Source organism: Saimiri boliviensis, chromosome 8 (assembly GCF_048565385.1).
Source record: "Saimiri boliviensis isolate mSaiBol1 chromosome 8, mSaiBol1.pri, whole genome shotgun sequence".
In the NCBI taxonomy this organism is placed as follows: Eukaryota; Metazoa; Chordata; class Mammalia; order Primates; family Cebidae; genus Saimiri; species Saimiri boliviensis.
Window position 1 is genome coordinate 77,428,421 of NC_133456.1, and position 24,985 is coordinate 77,453,405.

The window sequence follows — 24,985 nt, forward strand, 5'->3', positions numbered from 1 at the left end:
GGAGTGCAGTGGTACATCATCGATCACTGCAGCCCCAACATCCTGGACTCAAGTGATCCTTCCACCTTGGCCTCGCAAGTAACTGGGACCACAGGTGGGCATGACCTTACCTGACTATTTTTGTTTTTTACTTTTATATAGATGGGATCTCACTATGTTGCCCACGCTGGTTTTGAACTCCTGGCCCCAAGCTATCAAAGGGTCATTATTATTCTCATCTTACACATAAGGAAATTACCAGTGAAGTGGCTTGCCCACCATGTGAAATTACATGTGACAGTACTAGTATTCCAGCCTGTTCTGAAATCCAGCAACATTCTTTTCCACCTCCAGCCTTGTTTCTGGCACCCTTTGGCCTCCAGAGCAAGCTGGGGCTCGTTGTACATTAAAGGTAGAGGCATCTGATGTGGCGGGCATCCAAAACACTTGGGAAAATGATGCTCTGTTTGGAACTCGCTTTCCTTCCTCCTGGGTCCCAATGCAGGAGGTGCTGTGTGCTATGTGGGTCATCAGACTGTCCCTAGCCATGGCAGGAGAATTAGGAGACCACCAGCTGTCATTAACTGTAGGCCAGTCATTAAGACCAGCCTATTGATAGCATGTGTTCATGAGTTCTTGTGAAGTCTTTTCATCAGCGACATGGAAGACCCCTTAGAAAAACAATCTCTATGATTTGTGTTTTTGGACATAGTGCTTTAGGAAGGTGGATGTCTGAAGGTGAACTGGGTTTAAGACATCTCTGGATGTCATAAGGATATGCGTGGTACAGTGAAAAGAGCACATCCCGTCAACTTAACAATTCTACTCCTGCCTTTTCCAGTAAGGTCACCTGCCCTTTCTGAATTTGTTTTCTTAACTACCCAGTTATTTGCTTAAAACAGATGACTTCAAATATTCCTTTCTCCTCTGAAATTGTTCTTTAAACTTTTCTATGTGAGAAATCGAGTAAGTTGTATTCCTAGATATTTTATTCTCTTTGTAGCAATCGTGAATGGAAGTTCACTCATGATGTGGCTGTTTGTCTATTATTGGTATATAGGAATGCTTGTGATTTTTGCACATTGATTTTGTATCCTAGGACTTGGCTGAAGTTGCTTATCAACTTAGGGAAATTTTGGGCTGAGATGATGGAGTATTCTAAATATACAATTATGTCATCTGCAAACAGAGACAATTTGACTTCCTATCTTCCTATTTGAATATTCTTTATTTCTTTTTCTTGCCTGATTGCCCTAGCCAGAACTTCCAATACTGTGTTGAATAGGAGTGGTGAGAGAGGGCACCCTTGTCTTATGCCAATTTTCAAAGGGAATCCTCCTAGCTTTGGCCCATTCAGTGTAATATTGGCTGTGAGTTTGTCATAAATATAAGACCTAAAACCGTAAAAACCCTGGAAGAAAACCTACACAATACCATTCAGGACATAGGCATGGGCAAAGACTTCATGACTAAAACACTAAAAGCAACAGCAACAAAAGCCAAAATTGACAAATGGGACCTAATTAAACTAAAGAGCTTTTGCACAGCAAAAGAAACTATCAGGTAACCTACAGAATGGGAGAAAATTTTTGCAATCTACCTGACAAAAGGCTTCCGTCCAGAATTTACAAGGAATTTAAATTTACAAGAGAAAAAAACAACAAACCCATCAAAAAGTGGATGAAGAATATGAAAGGACACTTCTCAAAAGAAGACATTTATGTGGCTACCAAACATGAAAAAAAGCTTATCATCACTGGTCATTAGAGAAATGCAAATCAAAACCACAATGAGATACCGTCTCACACCAGTTAGAATGGTGATCATTAAAAAGTCAGGAAACACCAGATGCTGGAGAGGATGTGGAGAAATAGATAGGCTTTTACACTATTAATGGGAGGGTAAATTAGTTCAGCCGTTGTGAAAGACAGTGTGGTGATTCCTCAAAGATCTAGAGTCAGAAATACCATTTGACCTAGCAATTTCATTACTGGGTATATACCCAAAGGATTATACATCATTCTACTAAAAATTCACATGCACATGTATATTTATTGCAGCACTGTTCACAATAGCAAAGACTTGGAACCAACCCAAATGCCCATCAGTGATAGACTGGATAAAGAAAATGTGGCACATATACACCACGAAATACTAGAAAAGGATGAGTTCATGTCTTTGCAGGGACATGGATGAAGCTGGAAACCATTATTCTCAGCAAATTAATACAGAAAGAGAAAACCAAACCCTGCATGTTTTCACTCATAAGTGGGAGTTGAACAAAGAGAATACGTGGACACAGGGAGGAGAATATCACACACCAGGGCCTGTTGGGGAGTGGGGTGCTAGGGGAGGGATAGCATTAGGAGAAATAATTAATATAGATGATGGGTTGATGGGTGCAGCAAACCACCATGGTACATGTATACCTATGTAATAAACCTGCATGTTCTGCACATATATCCCAGAACTTAAAATATAATTAAAATAAGAAAGAAACTGATTGAAAGAGCTGCAGTTTTAATTATTTTAAAAGATTAAGTTGTAAAAATTAAAAAATACAAAAAAATTTAAAAAAAAAGATTAAGTTGTGAATAGGAGTTATTTCAAGTGGCATAAAAATGGACATACCTTTTCTAATAATGTCTAATGTTTTGTTTGGTTTGTTTTCTGTGTTTGTTTTCTTTCTTTTCTTTTTTTTTTTTTTTTTTTTTTTTTTTTTTTTTTTTTGCTGTTTTGTTTTGTATTGTTTTCAGACAGGGTCTGGCCCTGTTGTCCAGGCTAGAGTGCAGTGGCATGATTAGAGCTCACTACAGCTTCAAGCTCCTGGGTGAGTAGGTGAGACTATAAGCACATGCCACCATGCCTGGCTAACTTTTTAAATTTTTAGTAGAGATAGAGTCTTGCTTTGTTGCCCAGGCTGGTCTCAAACTCCTAGTCTCAGGTCATACTCCTGTCTCAGCCTCCCAAAGTGTTGGGAGGTGTGAGCCCCCACAGCAGGCCTTCATCTCTAAAATTAAAAAAAAAAAAAAAAAAAGAAAGCAAAAATATTATTTGTTTACTCTTAGAAAGTTAAACCTTTTCCTAGCTAGGACATTCATCCTTTTTTATTATTTAAAAAAATTTTTGAGTACATAGTAGGTGGATATATTTGTGGTATACATGAGATATTTTGATACAGGCATGCAATGCATAATAATCACATGAGGTTAAGTGGGATATCCACCCCCTCAAGCATTTATCCTTTGTTTCATAAGTAATCCAATACTGTTTTAGTTATTTTAAAATGTACAATTAAATTATTAATGACTATAGTCACCGTGTTGTGCTGCCAAATACTAGATCTTATTTATTCTTTCTAATTTTTTGTTCATCTACTATCCCCACTTCCCTCCCCTGGCCCTCCCACTGCCACTGCGAGCCTCTGGTAATCATGATTCTACTGTCTATCTCCATGAATTTGATTGTTTTCACTTTTAGCTCCCACAAATAAGTGAGAACATACGAAGTTTGTCTTTCTGTGCCAGGCTTATTTCACTTAACATACTAACATCCAGTTCCATCCTGCAAGTGACAAGATCTCATTATTTTTCCTGGCTGAATACTACTCCATTGTGTATATGCGCCACATTTTCTTTATCCATTCATCTGTTGCTAGGCATTTAGGTTGCTTCTAAATCCTGGCTGTTGTGGATGGTGCTGCAACATGGGGTTGCAGATATCTTTGGATCTACTCATTTCCTTTCTTTTGTGTTTATACCTAGCAGTGAGTTTGCTGGATTACATGGGAACTCTATTTTTAGTTTTTTGAGTCACCTCCAAACTGTTCTCCACGGTAGTTATGCTAATTTACATTCCCACCACCAGTGTACAAAGGCTCCCTTTTCTCCACATCCTCATTGGTTTTATCCAGAAGACAGCATTTGTTATTACCTGTCTTTTGGATAAAAGCCATTTTAACTGAGTTAAGATGATATCTGATTGTAGTTTTACTTTGCATATCTCTGATGAGCAATGATGTTGAGCACCTTTCCATATCCCTATTTGCCATTTATATATCTTCTTTTGAGAAATGTCTATTCATATCTTTTGCCCAATTTGACATCAGATTCTTAAATGTTTTCCTAAAGAGTTTTTTGAACTTCTTATAGATGCTGGTTATTAATCCCTTGTCAAATAGTTTGTAAATATTTTCTCCCTTTCTCTCTTCACTTTGTTTCCTGTGAGAAATACTTGATGTGATCCCATTTGTCCACTTTTTCTTTGGTTGCCTGTGTTTATGGGGTGTTACTCAAGAAATCTTTGCCCAATTCAAAGGAAATTCATCTTTGTCAAATGAGCTATAGAATTAATGTTTTTCCCATTTTTATTTATTTTATATTTATTTCTATTTTATATATTCATATAACAATATATTCATAATATCGCTTTGAGTATCATTTGTTTCCTTTTTTGCATTTTTCTCATTTTTAATTGAGGCCGAATTTATATGCAATGAAATCCTCAGATCATGAGTTGTCAGTTTTAGGAGATTTGGCAATTGTACGTATTATCCAAGAAAGTTCCCTTATTTCTCTTTCTATTCAGATTTCATCTGCCACCCTCAGAGGCAGTGACTTTCTGACCTCTATCACCACAAATTATTTCTATATATTCTTTTAAATCAGATAAGGATCACATTATATTTATTTTTTGGATCTAGATTCTTTCATTTAACGTGCAGTTTCTTGAGATTTATCCATGTTCTTGTATTGGCAGTCTTTATCTTTTTGTCGTTTAGTCTGCCATGAATATACTTTAATTAGTTTACCCGTTTTTTCTCTTTTAGCCTAATCTTAGACAAGGGAAATGCATGGGAATACATGAACTGAATCTTTGGCTCAAATCCATCTTCTTTCAGTTCCAGGGGCCTCAAGGCATTTGCCATGAGGGGCCCTGACACCAGCCTGGACTACTAGGAATGAACATTTGCTTCTCACAGTAGTCATGTATTCCTCCACCGTTTCTACTCATGTCAAGTGAGGTGGAAAGAGCACCAGCCTGAGAATTAGGAGACTCGAGTTCAAACGCAGCTCTGCCCTAGCTTGGCAGTGTAACTGGCCGTTTCATCACAAGGACTTAGTTTCTTCATCAGTAAAATGTTTGGTTTGGCCGGGCACAGTGGCTCATGCCTGTAATCCAAGCACTTTGGGAGGCTGAGGCAGATGAATCATCCGAGGTTGGGAGTTCGAGACCAGCCTGGTCAACGTGGTGAAACTCCATCTCTACTAAAAATAGAAAAAAAAAAAAAACATTAGCTGGGTGTGGTGGCACATGCCTGTAATCCCGGCTACTTGGCTGAGGTAGAAGAATCACTTCAACCTGGGAGCGGAGCTTGCGGTGAGCCAAGATTATGCCATTGCACCCCAGCCTGGGCAACCTGGGCAAGAAGAGTGAAACTCTGTCTCAAAAACAAACAAACAAAAAAACTATTTGGTTTGGACTGAATTATCCCTTTTTCGTCTGTGACTTCCTGTGGTCCCTTACAAATCCCACCTCTGGGTACCTCCTCTTTTTCAGTTGCTCCTGCAGTCCCTCTCTTTTGCATTCCTGTGAGGAAGTATCCAAAGCTTTGGATTACTGAGATAATATTTCTGGTCCCTCTTTCTCTCTCACACTCTACACTTTGCTTTTCTAGAGTCGGAGCCTGGAGAAGAAATATTGTCTAAGGAGCTTACTACAAGAAGATTTCCCTAAAAAGTGTTGGGTCTTAAGATTTCATCTATTTTTCAAGTTCTTAGAATAGTGTTAATTTACAAAGCTTGATTATGGATAGTATGCTTTATTATGCTTTTTATCATACTTCGAAACTACATTATAGATTTGTTCTTTCTGTCTCCCTCCCATGCTTAAGCATTATTTGTGGTAGTACCTTCTAAACTGTTGACTTATTTTCTTTCTTTCTGATTTGTAGTAGACGTCGTATGATCTGAATTTAGGCAGAAGCAGTGAAAGTGCTGGCCTGCCTGTATTTCAGCCGGTACTGAGTTAATATTATTCATGTGGCAATGTCTGTTTTACTTTAGAACTCAATTTTTTAAATATTTCCTCCCCTCCTCTTCACAATGCATAGAGAAAAGGCCTTTGAAACATAATTTCTCTCCCTCTGGGAAATGCTTTCTATAAATTTTTCATTTTCAATACAAACTTCGCGTCACTTTACAAAACAGTATCTGTCTCTAGTAAGGAAAAAAATACTGGGGGGATATGAACAGTAAAGGAGCATACTTTTTTAGCTTGTGTTAAGTCAATAATGTAGTTCTTCCAAGCAAATTGAGAGGTTCATGTATTTATTCTTATATTAGTAAAATATTCAAAATTCGATCTCTAAGTACAAATGAATGTGAGAAGTGTCTACCATTTTCATTGTCCATCTCTTTGGATCTATTCTTTGCAACATAGTGAAGTGGAAGGAGCTTGGACTTACGGAATTAGAAACGCTAAATTTTTCATATTGGCCTGGCTACATTGCCTCTACCTTGGGCAAATCACTTGAGATCTCTTAGTCTTAGTCTTTTTATCTGTAATCTGGGAATAATAATGTCAGTTTTTCAAGGTTGTATTGAGGATTTTAGATAATACGTATGACATTCGTGGCACATAAAGGATAAACCAGTGAAGGTGCCAAGCCGTTACACCTTCGTGAGGAGTTATCATTTCTGCTACGTCTCATTCGAACATCAAAATTCGTTCCTTTAATCTTTACTGAGGCACAGAGCTTTAAACTCTAACTTTAAAACTTAAAAAAATGAAGTGTGAAAGGTCTCAGGCCTTGTGAGTGTGAAAATGCAGTTCACACTTCATTCTGTAAGTTCCAAAATTTGTTGCCAAATTGTGATTGCATTCAGAAAATCATATTGTAAAGCCCTGGTGAATGCCATTTTCCAAAGAAGCATCTAGAAGGCCGTAATCAGAATGCTTATTAAGTGACCATGCTCTGTTCTGCATTGCAGATAAATTACCATGTGTGGGGAGATGTGTCTTTAGATTCTGCGATCAAGGTTCAGACAGCCCCAGAGCTGGAATCTATAGAGCATTTATGCCCCTGCCACTAAAAGATGGGTGGAGGGGGAATGGGGGCTAAATAGAAAGCTTTGAAGAAATTAAAAGTTCAGTGGGCTGGAGGGAAGATTACTGAGTTACAATAATATCCACTCTGTAAAGCGAATTTTTACTTGTAAGCGACATATTATTTATCTAGAACTGTAGAACAGGTCTCTTTTCAGGTCACTGTTTGGATTGTCTGAGATTTGTTCTCCTTGATTGAATGTGAGTGAGTGTGAAGCATATCTAAACAGGTCTCATGGCAAGTTTCTTTCATAAATCTCCTCTGATATATATGCTATGTACCCTTGACAAGGAGAACACTATTAATAGAGAAAGTATGCACTGGAACTCAGAGCACTGACATGGGAATTGGGAGCTCTTAGGTCTGTTGTTTCTGCCAGAGAATGACTCTGTGACCTTGGGACAAATTAATTCACAAACAAGCTGAAGGAGATCATATCTGTCCTAGACCAAAAGCTTGCTGAGAAAGATGCTACATGACTACAAAGGGATTATTATAGTTTCTTAGTTCAGATAAGGAAACCCCTAATCATTACTCCAAACTTCTAGACTTTCTCTTTGCCTTCTAAGCTTGCTTTCTCCTATGATGTTCAGTCTCTCGTAAACCAGATAATGATTCACACTATTAATCTCAACAAAATCAGTTCTTTGCATTTGTGCTTTTATTTGGTCAGTCATTAGTCAAGGAACACTTATTGCACACCTACTGTTTGTGCAGACACTGTACTAGGTAGGGGATGCAAAACATGAGGAAGTCTTGGTCCCATCTAGAACTCAAAATATGGTGGAGACAAGTGGGTATACAAAACCAGAACAAAGTATGATGAATACCACAGGAGTATACCTGCAGAAGTTTTATGGGTAAAGAAAGAATTGATTAATTCTGCCTGAGAAGGACTAATTTAGAGAAGGCTTTGGAGAACAGAGCACAAATGACTGGAGACTTGAGTGGGTCAGTCTGCTATATAAGTGAGGATAATATGAAGAGAGGTGCCAGTTGGGAGAAAGTGTAAGATATGTGTAGGGGCCAGGTGCAGTGACTCACACCTGTAATCCCAGCACTTTGGGAAGCTGAGGCGGACGGGTTACCTGAGGTCAGGAGTTCGAGACCAGCCTGGCCAACATAGTGACACCCTGTCTCTACTAAAAGTATAAAAATTAGCTGGACATGCTGGCAGATGCCTATAGTCCCAGCTACTCAAGAGGCTGAGGCAGGAGAATTGCTTCAACCCGGGAGGTGGAGGTTGCAGTGAGCTGAGTTCCATCACTGCACTCCAGCCTGGATGATGGAGCAAGATTCTGTCTCAAAAAAGAAAAAGTGAAAAGGATATTATGAAGAGAGGTGCCAAGGGGGAGCAAGGAGGAGAAAGTATAAGATATGTATAGAAGCCAGGCACAGTGGCTTACACCAGTAATCCCAGCACTTTGGGAGGCAGAGGTGGGAATTCCTGAGGTCAGGAATTAAAGACCAGCTTGGCCAATGTAGTAAAACCTTGTCTCTACTAAAAATACAAAAATTAGCCAGGTGTAGTAGCATGCGCCTGTAGGCCCAACTACTTGGGAGCCAGAGGCAGGAGAATTGCTTCAACCCGGAAGGCAGAGGTTGCAGTGAGCCGAGATTATACCACTGCACTCCAGCCTGGGTGACAGAGCAAGACAATGTCTCAAAAACAAACAAACAAACAAACAAACAAACAAACAAAAAACCTGTAGAGAAGTGATCTGGCTAGAATGTAGGGTACCATAGGGGAATGGCTGAGCATGAGTCAGAGTCGTAAACATCCTTACCATGACAAGGAGTTGGACTTCTCCTGCAAGCATAGAGGGATCTGTTTATAGTTTCTAGAAAGAGTTATGAACTTGCCTTTGTTTTAGAAATATGCTCTGGCAGAATAGAAAAGGTGATCAAGGGGAGTAGGACAGATGTCACACACGGCTACCCTCAGGCCAGATAACTGCACATGTATTTTGTTTGATAGTCAAATGATTTGAATGTAAACTAGTTGCAAATATTTAAAATTTGGGAAATTTTCCATAAAAATCTGGATTTCCAGCTTCGATTAAGAAGTAGCATTCACAATTTCTGCCTGGCAAGAAACAGCTGTTGCTGAGAAGTGTCTTCCACCTTCAGCTAGAGCATACAGTCTGACATTTGCTTTTCTGCTTCTTGAATTTGAGTGTGAGACTCCTGGAGTAAAGCAAACCCAGGGTCAGAAAGATCACTGGTGATGATGTTGCATTTGTACTGTTGGGACTGATGAAAGCCTAAACTAAGGTGGAAGCCTTGAGGAATGACGAGGAGGGCAAGAATGGATTTGCTGATTATTTAGATGTGTCGTGGATGAAAGAGATGGAGAAGTCAAAGAAGATTCTCGGGTTGTAATTTTAGGTAACTGGGTAGGATTCCCATGTAGTCAGAAACCCAGAAAGAAGAAAAGGCTTTGGAAAGATGACAGTATATTCAGTGTCATTTTTTTGTGGTTTAAGACTTTGGAAAATACTGATTAGACTGTTGAAAAATACTTATAGGTCAGAAATCTGGTCTGAAAGTATTGTGCTAAAGTAAGATTGTTGTTATGATCCAAGCAGTTGTAAAAATAACTTTTATTGCCTAACTCTCATACTTCATCTTGAACTCTTAACAGGTTGCGAGGCAAAAATATCTGTTCTTGAAACCAGTAAAGTAAGTCAAGAAATAAGGATATTTCAAATCCCTAGAGTGGGCTTATAACTGCAAATGATATTTCACAATGGAAAAGTAGAAACAGTTCTTAGTTCAGCCAGTGTGAAGTAAGTGGGTAATGTTATTTAATAGAATGCAGATTTGAAATGAGTGATAGTCATTATGGAGAATTTTGTTAGGAAAAAATAAAGTGACTGTAACATATAACACATGAAGCAGAACTGGGACTAAGAAAAAGGAAGCCAGGCTCCTGTGGGAACCAAATTAAGGAGACTCCCCATCTCAGGCACTTGCGGGGCCCTGACAATAAGCACCTCCTTAAATATTGCTCCCATTCCTCATCCTGGTTCTTGAATTTAAGTAAGACTCCTGGCCCTGTGTAAAACATATATGTTACAAATGTTTATGATTATGTATCATAAACTATTATTCTCCATTTCATGAAATTCCCTGGATACGGTCACAAGAGTCATTTGAATTTTTTTTATCTTAGCTAATTGTTATGTATGTACACATTGTAGGGTGATACAGTCAGAATAAGCTCTGAACTTGAGACTTTTGGAAACTATAAAAGCCTCAAGCCTCATCTTATGAGTCTCCATGTGGGGCTGGACTGGCTGCGGCTCCAATGAGAGGCAATTGCTTGAGAGCTGTTTCAACAGGCAAACTGCATGGAATGGGTCCCTCTTTGATGAAGATCCCAATGATATCGATGTCGACTCTTGCTGATTTCGATGGGCCAGGCAATAGCAGGGCAGCATGTCAAGATGCTGGAGCAAGGAAGTCGTTTGAAACATTTTTCTTATTGGCGTCTTTTCCTTATGGCATGCCCTTCAGCCTTAGAAAATGTGAGACCTGAAAGAGACTTTAGGCATCATCTAAAGTCTATTTACATCACCTTTGATACACAGATGTCAAAACTGAGGCACAGAGAAGGGGAATAAGTTCACTCAAATCAAAAAGTGTATTAGTAAGATTAGGTTCAGGGTGTGGCCGCAAGTAATAATGATTGAACAAGACTGCTTACTTCTCTCCCACTGAAGGAGGTGGAAAATGCAGCAGCATGGTGAGCAGGGCCCAGTTGTCTGCTGTGTTCCTCTGCCATGCTCAGCATGTGGCCTCCATGGAATGATGGCAGATGGCTGTGCCATTCCAGTGCACTGAGGACAGAGGGACCCTTTCCCTCCGAGGACACATCATTCCACCTTAATCCCTTTGGCCTGAACAAAGTTGCATAGCTGCAAGGAAGGCTGGGAAATAGATTTATTCTGGGCAGCCATGTACTTAGCTACAATTTGGAGGTTCTAAAGAAAGAAAGGAAGAGAATGGAAACAATTTTCAAGGCCTACCACGGCAAATTGGTGCCATTTCTAGGACTAGTATCCTATTTCCTAACTCCTAGGATAATGGTTTTTCTTCTATACCACAGATTTTTAATTCTCCTAAAGATGTGATCTTTAATTAAGAAACCTATAAGAAAACTTTGATTATGTACAAATTCATTTTATATGTCCATACTGGATGCAGTGATTCCCATTTGCTAAAGAACTTCAGATTTACAAGAAGGAAAAAAAAAAAAAAAAAAGAAAAAAAAAAAAAAAAAACAACCCCATCAAAAAGTGGACAAAGGATATGAACAGACACCTTTCAAAAGAAGACATTTATGCAACCAATAAACATGAAAAAATGCTCATCATCACTGGTCATTAGAAAAATGCAAATCAAGGCCGGGCGCGGTGGCTCAAACCTGTAATCCCAGCACTTTGGGAGGCCGAGGCGGGTGGATCACGAGGTCAAGAGATCGAGACCACCCTGGTCAACAAGGTGAAACCCCGTCTCTACTAAAAATACAAAACATTAGCTGGGCATGGTGGTGCGTGCCTGTGATCCCAGCTACTCAGGAGGCTGAGGCAGGAGAATTGCCTGAACCCGGGAGGCGGAGGTTGCGGTGAGCCGAGATCGCGCCATTGCACTCCAGCCTGGGTAACGAGCGAAACTCCGCCTCAAGAAAAAAAAAGAAAAGAAAAATGCAAATCAAAACCACATTGAGATACCCTGTCATGCCAGTTAGAATGGCAGTCATTAAAAAATCTGGAGACAACAGATGCTCGAGAGGATGTGGAGAAATAGGAACGCTTTTACACTGTTGGTGGGAGTGTAAATTAGGCAAGGCAATGTTTTTAATGCCCTTTAGGGCTGCTAAATAGAAAAGGCAATAGATTTGTCTGGAGAGGACAGAAGTAGGCCACCGGGAGAGAAGATATTTATGTCAAAATAAGAAAGCTCTAACAATAATACCTACCAGTGGAACGAACACCTTCCAAGAGAGTGAGCTATCCCTGGACATCATATAAGCAGCCTCAGGGGCTGGGAAAACACTGACTGGCTGAGAATGTTATAGAGGGAACGTATGGATCAGATTGATTGGGAAAAATAGCCCCTGAGGTTCTCCTCCCTCTGACATCACTTGATGATTCTGTGCAAAGTTCTGGCTTTTTAACAATTTCTTGGTACAATTAAATAGTCTGTCCTTATTGATTGAGAATCAGTCATTAAAATGCTACTGCTTTTGTCACATCTAGAGATGATAAGAATAATACCACATGCTTTTGAAGAAAAGGAATTTTATACAAATAATCCTACACCAATGTATTATGCTTTTGCAGGAATAACCAAGAGCTTACATAATTTGAAACCACATTTTTGCCCTGTATGGAGGAGGAAAGTCTATATTGCATCCGTACTCTGTGGCTTGGGCATTATTATTGCTTATATGCCCAAGGATTTTTAATAAACTTAACTAGCTTCATGAAATTATACTGCATTAATTTCACATGGCCATGTCCAAAATTTAATATTCATTCATTTATTCAAGTATTTATTCAACAAACAATCCCTGCTGTATTTCATGTGCTATTGTCAGTGTTAGGAACATCAATTTAAAATGTTTTAAATCCTAATCTTTGAAGAGTTTATAATCAAATATATAAACTGTGTCTGTGTTTCAATTACTATAGCTCCATGCCTGTGTACTACAAAACTTAATGTCTGAAAAGAACAATCATTTATTTTCTCTTACAGTTTGGTGGGCCAGTAATTTGATAGCATCTCAAGCCAGACATGGTGGCTTATGCCTGTAATTCCAGCACACTGGGAGGCCGAGGTGAGCAGATCATTTGAGGCTGGAGTTCCAGACCAGCCTAACTAACATGGCAAAACCCTGTCTCTATTAAAAATACAAAAATTAGCCAGGCATGGTGGCACGTGCTTATAGTCCAAGCTGCTCAGGAGGCTGAAGCACAAGAATCACTTGAGCCCAGAAGGCAGAGGTTGTAGTGAGCTGAAATCACGCCACTACACTCCAGTCTGGGTGACAGAGTGAGACTGCGTCTCAAAAAAAAAAAAAAAAAGAAAAAAGAAAAAGAAAAAGAAAAAAAAGAAAAGAAAAGAAACAAGGAAGTTCGATAGCATCTCAAGTGGGCAAGTTTGGCTTGGGGTCTTTCACAAGGTTTCTGGTGTGGTCTCTCAAAGGCTGCTTCTTCTACGCCTGCAACAAGAGTCTTTGAATAGCTAGTCTGAAGCAACTTGGGCTCTTCAGGTATCTCCCTCTACTCTATCTGCATGTGGTCTCTCCAGCTTTGGGATAACCTAACTTCGCTTTTTTTTTTTTTTTTTTTTTTTTTTTTTTTTTTTTTTTTTTTTTTTAGACAGAGTCTTGCTCTGTCACCCAGGCAGGAGTGCAGTGGCGCCCTTTCAGCTCACTGCAATCTCTACTTCCCAGGCTCAAGCTCTTCTGCCTCAGCCTCCCAAGTAGCTGGGACTACAGGCACACACCACCATGCCCAGCTAATTTTTGTATGTTTAGTAGAGACGGGGTTTCACCATGTTTGCCGGGATGGTCTTGATCTCTTGAACTTGTGATCTGCCCACCTCTGCTTCTCAAAGTACTGGGATTACAGACATGAGCCATCACGCCCAGCCAGGATAACCTAGCTTCTTACATGGTAACTGCTATAGTTTGAATGTGTCTTTTAAAGTTTATGTGTTGGAAACTTAATTCCCAATGCAACAATGTTGAGAAGTGGGGTCTCCTAAGAGACGATGAGGTTATTAGGGCTCGGCCCTTATGAATGAATTAATGCCATCATTTTGGAAGTGGGTTAGTTATTGAGAGAGTAGGATGTTATAAACTCAGTTTGACTCCCTCTCGCTTTCTTGCTGTCACCCTCTCTTGTCCTTCTGCCTTCTGCCATGGAATGACACAGTATGAGGGCCCTCACCAGATGCCGACACCATGATCTTGGACTTCTCACCCTCCGTTACCAAGAGCCACATAAATTTATATTGTTTGTAAGTGACACAGTCAGTGGTATTGTATTATAGCAACACAAAGCAAACTAAGATAGCAACTGAGGACTCCAAAGGTATGTACGTCAGGAGGAAACTACATTGCATTTTATGACGAGCATCAGGAATCATGCAGCATCACTGCTATGACATTCTCTTGGCCAGGCAGTTACACAGGTTCTCCCAAGACCTTATCTCTTACTGGTGGACTGTTAGTATCATGTTGTGAGATGGGATACATTTTGGTGTAGTCATCTTTGAAAATTGCAATCTGCTATAGCATATGAACAGATAACACTATACTTGGGGGTCTCTGTTCTGGTGCTGTGAAAGAATGGAAGAGGAGAGTGATTAATAAGAGAGGTAACCTTCACACATCCTGGGCCTTACAATTTGATGTATTTAACTTGTTAAGAAGAAATGTTCAAGGCAGGGGCAACAGTAGATGGAAAGGCATGAAAGAAAATGAGCAGAAAGTGTTTCAAAGCATGGCTTGACAGGAAAAAGTCTGAGTTGTGGGAGACGCGATAGGATAAGTGCCTGGGCAGGGGACGTAGGACAGTATCCGGAAGGGCCTCGAACATCTAGTTAAAACGTTTGGCTTTGGGGAGCAGTCACTGGCTTCAGAGCACAGGCATATAAGATGATCCTCTTCAGTAATCTCTTCCATCTACAATCTTTCTTTCCTTTGATAGTAAACATATCATCTCTGTTAAAGTTTGCTTCCTAGCTTACACTGAACAGAGACTCCAAACCATTGAAGCACTTCAGATTTTTTTCTTTTCCTTTTCCTTTTTGTTTTTACTCACCACAAACAACTCTAGAATGGCATGCATTTGAACAAACCAAAAGTGATTTCACTCTTTTAATTTTCAGTGCTTTTTGGCTAAATGCAGAGTGAGAAATTCATACCTTTTTCGAGCAGTGTGGGTTCTTTCTTCCCGATTTCTGTCATCCATCTGGTTCTCTGGAGGTCTTGGAATCCAGGAAAGTGTTAGTTCACTGTGCTGAAATCCAAAAAAGACTGCTAAACTGTGAAAGAAAATTTGCATTTCAGAGACGCTGAAAGAGTGAGTCCACCACTCCTTTGCAACAGCAAGGAGAAAACATCTGTATTTCCTGCCTCCTTTGTCTTTAAGCAGTTATAGAATGAAAAACCCCGTACTCCCTGGCTGTGCCTTTCATACCTAGTTAATACAAATCAGTTTTGGCCGGGTGGGGGAGGAATCAAAACATGGAATTATTTTATTTCTCGTGTCAGAAAATATTACAGCCAAGATACAGTTTAAGGGAAGCAAATCACCAGCTTCCTTTTGAGCTCCTCATGAGATTTCATTCACATGAATGGGTCCCAGAGCTGAGTATTTGACATACACATCAGCAGTGTTCTGTTCGGAGGGAAACCCCACAGTCACAGCCATGATGTTGGCATGTCTTTACAGCCTTCCTAAGTCATGGTGCTGCCTTTTTTCTATTGGCAGAAATATAATTAGAAGGCCTTGTTCTCAACAGAAGCCAAATGGTTGCCAAATCTGTTCAACTGATCTCTAGAGAATTGAAGTTAGTTCATGGCCCTCTGGCTGTTCTCTTTGCCACTCCCAGGAGTTACAGGCTTAAAGTTATCCCTTTATTTTGAAAGAGGATCAAGTTTGGTTCAAAGAAGCTTTTCTGTCATCCCCAGGAGTACAAAGAAAGACTTTCTGTGACCCTAGTTGTTTGGCTCAGACGATGTGTGGCTTACTATAATTTAGGAAGTAATTGTAATTCATAAAGCCAGGTAGATAATAAACATCTTGGCAGGGCTGAGTTTCAGGCAACTCTGAAGGGAACCAACATGTGAATGGAATGGTATTGGGAGTATTTCTAGTCTCTGCTTGCAGATCTTGATTCTAATAGATGACTCAAATTGGTTTAATTCTGATCAGAAATGTGCAGGCAGGCAGTCATTACTGTGTATACACATAGCTGAAAATATCATTGCTTAAGCACGGGTTTTAGATATTCTCCTGGATGGGTTAGTTACCCATGGTAGACAAATGCTGTAAGTAAAAAGAGCATTGTCCTAATTTCTATGCTGTGTGATTAACTTCAGATCATTTATTTATATTCCTAGCGAAATATGTAGCACTTTTTTTTTTTTAAGAAATATACTCTTGCTGAAATAAAGAACACAAAAGTTGCAGGATTATTTAATGAATCTAGGTTAGTTAATGTTATTTAATTTTGTGTTCAGCCAATACTTATTGATTGTCTGTTACGTTTTAAACACTGCTCCAGAGGCTGCAAATGCAGTTGCATCTTGAACAAACTAGTGTGGAGATGAATAATAAGCATGGTAGAAGCATGGTAGCAATTAAATATATGATATGGTATCAGATAGTGATAAGGACTATGAAGAAAATAACAGCGTAAATAGACAGAGTCTGGCCCTTGGAGAGGAGGCTGCTGAAATAGTGTAGTGATAGGGGCCATCCAAGGATGCTGAGGAAATTTTGAGTATGTCTATTGAAGTAGATGCTGTTGGATGAATTTTTGGAATATCCCCAAATGATTGTTCATTCATTTACTTACTAAAATATTTACTGAGCTCCTTCTCTATGCTCAGGCATTGTTCTGGAAACTGAGGGTGATGCCGTGAACAAGACAAAAAAACCATGCCCTGTTGAAGCTTTTGTTCAGTCCTCGAATCAATCCATTTCAAGGGATCAAAGGGCCTATTAACTTAATTCCCTTATTTTGTGGTTGACAGAAATTTGGTCAAGAAAAGAAATGCTTTGCACAAACTCACTGCTGGTGGCTGGCGCTGGGAAAACTAGAATACAGCCCTCGACTTCTGGTTTATTTGTCCTTGCCAGTGTCTCTGTCCCATACAGAGTCCCATACAGAGTCTCTGTAAATATCTATTTCAGCAACTCCAGTGCAGTGCTGGGGTTAGTTAGCTCTGTGACCCAAATAAATCTTTTGGTCTATCATCAAGGCCTCATGTCTACTCTTAATAAAAGGTATCAACATTGAGGGTTGTCAAGATGGTGTTTCACAGGCGCATGTACCAGTGGCTTTGTTGGGTCTTGATTAAGATTAAGTCAAGAAAATGGACCCTGCCAGGTATAACTGCCATGAAGTAGACAGAGAACTCTATGAGACCTCTAGTCGGCTCATAGACTTCCCTGTACACACTCTAAATGCATGATATATAACTTCTCCATCACTTAATAGGTGCTCCAGGTATGTAAATTAAATAAAATACATGGCAAGAAAAATTATCTGTTGAAAACAAAACCACAAAAGCAAAAACAATATAATCTGTATTTTTCCAAACTCGATATTCAAGGGAGTATGGATACTTGTGTGTATATCTTATACTTGTCTGCTTCTCTCCAGTAATAAGAAAGATAGAAATCGACTTAGTTGATTAGTCAGAGGCTATTGAACCTAGAGGGTTGAGCCTTCTGTGGAACAGTAATTCTCCCCAGAAAAAAAAAAGAGCTTTATAACAATATCTTTATATCTACTTACATTCTTAAAGACTGCTTCTCCCATTTCTTGTCATGTTTAATTCTCACAATTCTGGAAGGTTTGTAAGGCAGAATACTTAATATCTCATTCTATAGATGAGAAAATTGACACCTATGTACCTTATGGAATTTTGTTCAAGGTGCTGTTAAATTCCAGCTACTCTGGAAATTCACTGCCTCAGTGAAACTGTTCTGAGTGTCTGTTAATAAACTCTATTTATAGGTTGCTGATAGTAGAAATTAAGAAAGTGGACCTAAGGTTTCATAATGTGAGGCTTTGGATGGGATTATCTCCTCTGCGCTGTTAGCCAGAGGGCCCCCGTATATATCAGTGTGCAACAATCTTGTTTTGACAGTGACAAAACCCAAGTAATGTAATTTACTCTGCTTAACAATTTTTCATTGGCTGTGTGAGTGATTATGTTATTTTTTTTTTTTTTTTCGTATTCTTATTGTTAAAAGTTCCAGAAAACCAGAGTGAAATGTTGGTCTTCCAAAAGAGGACCTAGTTTGGAGTTGAGAGAAGAGCCCTGCGTAGAAACTATGTCATCTGCATCCCGGGATTTTTCACAAAATAGTATACCACATTGGTCAAATATACCACAATAGGCAAATCAACTTCCCAGAATGCAGTGTCCTAGTGTATGAAGTGAGACAGTTGGACAAGATGATTTGAGGAATATTTCAAGCTCAACCAAACTATGTATTAATGAAAAGCTATAGAAGTCTGCATGCTAAAGATTAATACCTGCATTCTGTATAAGTGCCTTTATATGGAATAAGGTAGAAAGATATCTGAGAAACTTGCTAACTGGAGGACAGTGTGAAGTAGAATAATGAGCCTTTCTCTTTATACTTTAGGAAACACAGGTTCAAATCCTGGCTGCATATATAGTTATGCGGCATGTAATGGGGAAAAGAATTCTACCATTCTACCTCCTATTCCAGATTGCTCTGGAGATTAGATGGGCTCCTCTTTGTGTACATTTAGTAAACTTTAAGGACTGTGCCAAGTCAAAGTATCAGCTTTTATTTTTGGCGTGTAAAGGAATACAAATTACTTTTATGAAAAATTAAGAAATGTATGGATTTGCAGTATAATAAGGTTTACATAGAAGAAGAGCTTTTTCACAAAATTCCCGGAAAGCAAGGGGAAAGTCGCTTAGCAATCTAGAAGCCCATTTTATATTATGACATTATCCAATTATCCCAGAGTATTATTACACACTTCCTTAGATAATCCATTCTTTAAAAGGACAAATATGGCCGGGTGTGGTATCTCACGCCTGTAATCCCAGCACTTTGGGAGGGGGAGATGGGTGAATTGCCTGAGGTCATGAGTTTGAGACCAGTCTGACCAACATGGTGAAACCCCATCTCTACTAAAAATACAAAAATTAGCTTGGCATGGTGATGTGTACCTGTGGTTCCAGCTACTCAGGAGGCTGACGCAGGAGAATCACTTGAACCTGGGAGGTGGAGGTTGCAGTAAGCCGAGATTGTGCCACTGCACTCCAGCCCGGGCAACGAGAGTAAGACGCTGTCTCAAAAAAAAAAAAAAAGACAGATATAAAATATAGAAGAATTAATGGTGAAAGGAAAAGAATTGTAGAAAAATGGTGCCTCAATGTGGTGGTTACATTAAATGATTAAAGGATGACAAGTTAATTGAATAAATGTCCTAGCCCCTTCAATTCCCTTGTATAGACAATTTATAAAACTAACATTTGTTTTATAGTCAGGACTGTGTTCTCACTTTCATAATATGTGAACTCATTTAAACTTCACAACACTGCAATGTAGACGTTTCAGTCATGTTTAGTAGATGAGGAAACCAAAGGCCAGAAAGGTCAAGAAAATTGCCTAGGTTTTTGAACCCGGGTCACCATTTTACTAATGTTTCACTAATTCTCTTACTGTAATATGGCAGACCTTCTTTGATTCCTGAGTTAATAAGTCTTCACATAACTTTATATTATAAAGGCAAAATCTGTCATTTACTTGTCTTGGAAGGAAAGGAACTCAATTCTTTTCTTTCCCTCTCACGATGGTCTTAGTCTTGTCTGATGTGTTCATTATGCCCATGGCGTGAAGGTCTGACGCACAATCATCAACTCTCATTCCCCTTTCCCCTGCCCCACATTTTTTAAGGATTAGAAGACATTTAAGAGAAGTGTTTTGGAAGACCTAGCATGCCACATGGGTTACACATTTTAAGGTAAAATATTACCTCCCCGGGCACGAAGGTACAGATAAACTAAATGTTCTATAATTGAGATTTTCTTTTCTGAGTTACTTGCAAGCTCAGATCACAGTCCCAACCCTAATGCTTAAGAATAAAAAACAGGACATAATTTACTTTGCGAAGAATGTGATTTATAGCTCATGGCAAAATTGAACAGAATGGCCTAATTTCCCTGATCCTTTTGTTCTTTCTTCTGGCTTTTTCCTTATGGTTTTAGGGCATATTTCTTAATTTTAAAGCCAGTTTGTGTCGTTCAAATACAAACAGAAAATTTTATAAGAAAAAAATTGTTTTTCTAAATTCTATATTAATAGTAACACATAGGCTTTCTCTGGGCTAGTTAAAACACGGATATTCATGTCTGGCAATATTGAGCTCCCCTTCACTTGTCTTGGAAGGAAAGGAACTCAATTCTTTTATTTCCCTCTCATGATAGTCTTAGTCTTCTGTGATCTGTTCATTATGCCCATGGAATGAAGGTCTGACACACAGTCATCAACTCTCACTGCTCAATTCACAGATTTTATTCCAATATTCTTCCTGTGAAATGAACTTGTTTCCGTGCAGGCTTATCTGTGACTCCTCTCAAAGAATCTTAGATAGTGAAGACTCTTGTTGCAACACAACATTAATTCCAAAGTGGGTTAAAGTAAGTTTTTTTTTAAGTCCCAAATCAAATCCCAACTGCAAGAGTCTTAGAGTCATGAACCACCACGATACCATACTGCCTGCTCTCACCATTCATAAGTAATTGCTCTCTTCTCTGTGTTCCCTTCATTACTCGTGCCTCATTGATAGCAATTTGTCATGCCCTTTGCCTAGAAGCAGATACTAATAGTTGTGTCCATCTGTCTCACTGCAATGGGAACCTTTGAGGGCAGGGATGGCATCTCTGTCTTCTATCTCTTCCCCTGTACCTGCCAGGGTGTTCAACAATTTTTTCCACTCTTTAGGCTTTCTGCAATATTAGAATAAGTGAGAAGGCAGCTCTACTCTTTAGAAATGCATATGAAAAGTTTGTTTCAAGGCGGTTTGTAAGAAAGCTGAGGCAATATAGGCACTGGAGGCAAAAAGTTATACTCCAAAAGATTAACAAAAAAAAAAAAGTTGAAATTCTTTTACTGAATTCTCAGGTATGTGTTTCATAGCTGTCATTTTCGGGGGTTGAGGGGTATGTCATGACATCAAAAGAAAATACAGTTTAGAGATTTGATGCTATCTAATACATTGTTTCTAAACCTTTCCTATCTATCAGGAAAAGTTTCATCTGTAAAAGAAGAATTTTGATTCTAATTGAAAAATCACAGTCTAGGGGTGGGATGCTATTAAGCTTGCAATTATTATTTTCAGTCTGTTTCAAAACGCACATTACATGCAGATACAAATATCGACTTAGATTAAGATATAGGCAAAGGACATTAGAAAGAGCAAGAGAAATGTTAATGAAAAGTGCATGTCTCTCGGGAAGGCAGAAGCTGTTGAAAGGTTATGTAGTATAGGGTCATTAGAACTACCAGGGTAAAATGATATCTTCACCTGCAAAGGAAACCCAAAAGTACTGCCATCATTTGGAAAACATTCTTGATTACCAGAATCAAGGTATAGAATAAGTTGTGTATTTTAAGTTCAAGTCATGGCACTGGCATTTCAAGAGAAATTGGCTGAGTCATAGCCCGGCTCCTTTTTTACTGTGCCACATTGCCATTCTGTTGGGAATACCTACCCACACTTGAGCTGTACCTCCCAACCTTTTTCACATCACAGTTCGTGTAGAAAATGATGGCATTCATCCAGCATGCTGGAGTTAACTGGATGAGATCTCTCCTGTCCCAAGGCAACCACTCAGGAACTCTGGACCCCTCTGGTCCCCCTGAACCCTCCCAACTATGAAGCACCTGGAACCCACCTGAAGTACATTTTTTGTTAACCTGCTACTTGAGAAGCTCTAGACTAGAGAATGGTTTTGCATGGTTAAATAGAAAAACAAAAACTTATATAAAGTACTTACCTGGAATATATTAATTCATTAACTAACTGATATTTGTGGAGCATTAATTTTATACAAGCATACTGTTGTAGATGCCTGGGATTTAGCAATGAGTTTTCTCTCTTATCATGTAGGAGTTTAGCAGAAAAACTGTCTTAAGATCTTAATATGTTTTCTCTATTTATTTGCATGTGACTTGCATTTAGTAAGCCTGAATGTCTTCTTTCTATTTGAAATACAGAGTGTGTCTGCTGATGTATAGAACTGGTATAATAGCAGTGATATAGCAGAGAGAGTCTCCATTGGACAGAGAATTAGGAGACCTGTATTCTAACTCCCAATCTGTCACTAGCTGTGTTCCCTATCTATACCTTAGATTTTTGAATCCAGCAGTTGGACTAGAATGAAGGTTTTCAGATAGTACAGTGTGCATCCCCGGCGGGTTCCATCCTTCATGCCCTTCAGCCTGAGGTGATTTGGGGCTCCTTTGTATGTGCTTTTTTTTTTTTTTTTTTTTTTGATAAATTGTTTCCCTGAAGAAAGGATTGTGGGTGAATGGCCAAGTGAGGAGTTGAAAATTCCTGGGCTAGTGTAATCTGTAAAGACTTTTGAAGACTGAATGTCTTCTAACTCTCTTTTTTCTTTTTGTCCTTATCTCAACAAGACCAAAACTGTATCTAGATCACGAGCTGTCACTCCTTATCTTTCCAAGAGTCTTTCCTGTTTTACAATATTGTTTTGGTACCTTAAAAAGATAAAGATGCATGTAAGATCACATTTTAATTTCATAAAATAAAAATGTTAACATTTTTAAATGGCTGTAATCACTTTATAGTCTTCTGAATCATCAATTACTTATGTAAATGAAGACTACATCTTGATTTTAAATACTCAAAATTGAACACTTACATACATCTATGTAATATGTAAATAATAGTAATATTCTTATTTCTCTATCTTCTCATTAGTAGTTCATGTTTATTTTACCTGTATGCTTCATTTATATTCAGGTGATTCTTTAGCTCTTCTGCCTGTGAGTTACAAGTTATTTATAAAATATCCAAGGATAGAAAAAAATACTACCCCATTGTTTCCCTGACTTTAAAACAGTTACATTTGGGAGTTTTCTTTACAAAGTTTATTTGTGATTTAATTTTTAGTTTCACTGAGTGTGTTGTTTTTAATCACAATTGTGTTGCCAACATTTCAGAAAAGTTGATAAGCTGCGACTTTTAGCAAGAGAAATTGCTTTTTTCTGCTACTCTTACAGCTTCTCACTTTAAGCATACTTGCATTGGAGTAGCCTAAAACATTTTTTATGTAAAAAAAAAAAAAAAAAAAGAATCCTCAAACAGTGCCTGCTGCAAAATGATTAACATTTGGATTCTTCATTCAGCTTTGGCCAAAGGCCTTCCACAGCTGGTTACCAATTATTTACTTTGTGTCTTGGACTTTGTAGTCTCTGGGCAAGGATGCTTAGTATTGTGGATACTGTAGATAGAGTATCCACAATAGCAATAGGAAGTTTAAGAAGTTTAAGGACTTCCTATACTTACCCACAGGTGTTGATTGCAAGGACACCTCTTCATAACTCACTGTGTGCAAATCTGTTTCAGAACCTGTTTCCTAGGAAACATAACCTCAGACCATGGCTTCATGGGAGGAGGGAAGAGCGATTGCAGTTCAGTCATAGAGGTTGACATAAGCCACTAAATCAAGTACATTGTGTTCAATGTCATAGGGGACGCATAATACAATCCTATGGGAGTGGAAGAAGTTCCTTATTTTGCTTGGAATACAACAGAAAAAGATTTAGGCAAGATTTTTCACAAGAGGTGACATTCGAGTTTCACTTTGAAGAATGAGTAGGCATTCTCTAGGCAAAGTAGGGTGTAAGATAGTCTGGGCTTGTAAAAGAATGTTGCTTATTAAAGATGTGGCAGAAAGCTCAGTGTGGCTGCTGGGAGGAGGAGTCCATGAGACAGCTATAAAGCTGGATCAGGAGTCCAGTGACAAAGCACAGTGCTGATGTTGAAGGTTCGTAAGCTGGAAGGTGCTCTTTCCTCTTAAATCCCCAGCTAACAAACCTGGCAACCCTACTAGACCAAAAAAAAAAAAAAAAAAAATGATTTGAATAGACATATTTAGAGACATCCCTCTTTCATTTATTTGCTTGAAGACTGTCTTTTTCTACAAAACCATTTTATTTGTCAGCTATTTCATGTTAACTTAGTTCAGATGAACCCAATATTTATATGAAGAGTGCATCTTTTTGTCTGGCTTTAAAATAATCATCTATAACACAAAAATATCCTTCTGTGATCCTTAGAATTCTACCATTAGCAGTTTCTGGAATTATCAGTGGAGGTGCATAGTAAAGGTAATGATTTAGTCCAGGTTTCCAGCAAATGAGCGCCCCTTTCTCTGGTAAGGGGTTATCAGTGGTTTTTGTATAGATTTAGTAATGTAAACATGTACCTTTTCCTATTGTTGTTAATATTGATTTATCGCAGATTAATAAAATTACAGAGTTTGAATTAATCATCATTTTTCAAATGAGAAAACTGAGATGGAAGGAAGAAATTATTTACCCAAGGTCATACAGCAGATTTTGACGAAGCCAGAAGGATAATTCACATTCTTCACCTAGCCACTTTCCTTTTTCATGGCTGCATAATGAATTCCTTAGCTCACTCTCTGAATTCATAGGAGTCAGGTAACTGGGGTACCAGTCCCACCTCTGCCTCCCATGCTCCCCACAACTCAGGTCCAACAGATCTGTTTTCAAAGTCTCTCTGCTCACCTGTGGAATGAGAGCTTGGACTAGGGAAACTCCCAGCGCCCTCCTCCCTGACATCGTGAATTTCTTTCCTTTCTCAAAGGCTGCTAGTGGGCCCCACAGGAGACTGAAAAGGGGAAGACTGCAGTAAAAGGTGTGGGTTAGAGAAACGTATCGTGTCCTTCTGCATCACTCGCTAGCCTGGGGTACCGTCGACTGCATTCTTGGAAACATTATTTTCCAATCTGGGGACATTTTGCAACAGGCTGATTTTAAGCACATTTTATACTTGTTTCCCGTCTGTTTCAGAAATGTTTGTATTACCTGTCCATTGAATACAGCT

The 24,985-nt window shown here is 38.9% G+C and overlaps 1 protein-coding gene and 1 long non-coding RNA gene across 17 annotated transcripts in view; one reads left to right on the top strand and one right to left on the bottom strand.

Moving 5' to 3' along the window:
* Positions 1-24,985, top strand: part of LPP (LIM domain containing preferred translocation partner in lipoma) — a 736,333-nt gene that overhangs the window by 686,107 nt on the left and 25,241 nt on the right. The window lies entirely within an intron of this gene.
* The window catches only part of LOC141585413 (uncharacterized), a 32,106-nt gene continuing 10,731 nt past the window's right edge, over positions 3,611-24,985 (bottom strand). Inside the window, exons 3-5 of one of the 2 annotated variants that reach the window (XR_012518861.1) lie at positions 19,053-19,171; positions 15,029-15,148; positions 3,611-5,246 (exon numbers count right to left, since the gene is read on the bottom strand). This is a non-coding gene — a long non-coding RNA (uncharacterized LOC141585413). Of the gene's footprint in view, positions 5,247-10,060; positions 10,625-15,028; positions 15,149-19,052; positions 19,172-24,985 lie in introns of those variants that run through there. The other variant, XR_012518862.1, reaches the window with a different exon arrangement.